This window comes from Rutidosis leptorrhynchoides, chromosome 2 (assembly GCF_046630445.1).
Source record: "Rutidosis leptorrhynchoides isolate AG116_Rl617_1_P2 chromosome 2, CSIRO_AGI_Rlap_v1, whole genome shotgun sequence".
Classification (NCBI taxonomy): domain Eukaryota; kingdom Viridiplantae; phylum Streptophyta; class Magnoliopsida; order Asterales; family Asteraceae; genus Rutidosis; species Rutidosis leptorrhynchoides.
In genome coordinates this window covers 2372989-2374176 of record NC_092334.1, presented here as the reverse complement: position 1 = coordinate 2374176, position 1188 = coordinate 2372989, and positions in this window count along the sequence as shown.

Below are 1188 nucleotides of genomic sequence, written 5' to 3'. Positions count from 1 at the left end.
AGGTTTTAAATCATTAAGTTATCATATCATATAGATATAGAACATGTGTTTAGTTAATTTTAAAAGTCAAGTTAGAAGGATTAACTTTTGTTTGCGAACAAGTTTAGAATTAACTAAACTATGTTCTAGTGATTACGAGTTTAAACCTTCGAATAAGATAGTTTTATATATATGAATCGAATGATGTTATGAACATCATTACTACCTCAAGTTTAGTAGGTAAACCTACTGGAAGTGACAAGAAATGATCTAGCTTCAAAGGATCTTGGATGGCTTGAAAGTTCTTGAAGTAGGATCATGACACAAAAACAAGTTCAAGTAAGATTTTTACTCGAATTAAGATAGTTTATAGTTATAGAAATTGAATCAAAGTTTGAATATGAATATTACCTTGAATAAGAAAGATAACCTACTATATATAACAAAGGTTTCTTGATCTTAGATGATTACTTGGAATGGATTAGAAAGCTTGGAAGTAAATTAGTAAACTTGAAGGGATTTTTGAAGTGTTCTTGAAGTGTTCTTCCTATGATGATTATAGCTTGATTCTTGAAGTGATTTTTGATGAAGATGATGATTAAATACTGGAAAAATACGTTCATAATAGTGTGTGTGTGTTGAGAGAGAATTAGAAAGAGAATTGGAAGTGAAATGGAGTGAATGATGAGTGGTAATTGGTGAGTGGTGAGTGGGGTTAAAAGGAGTTCTAGTTAGTTGACTAGCTCATGGTAGAAGTTAAAATTGATTAGTCATACATGACATAATCAAGAGTGGAATCCCATGCTAGTTCCTATTGGTATATACCCATAGTAAGTACGTTTTGAAGTTGTGTATAATATGGGTAAGAATACGACTAGAATTCTTGATGAAAGAAAAGAATGGAAAAGTAACTGTAACCATTTTCGTTAAGTATGAGTCTTTTGATATATGTTTTGAAGTCTTCCAAAATTATTTTAATACTTCTAAATACACTACATGTATATACATTTTAACTGAGTCGTTAAGTCATCGTTAGTCGTTACATGTAAGTGTTGTTTTGAAACCTTTAAGTTAACGATCTCAATTAATGTTGTTAACCCATTGTTTATTATATCTAATGAGATGTTAAATTATTATATTATCATGATATTATGATATATTAATATATCTTAATATGATATATATACATTTAAATGTCGTTACAATGAT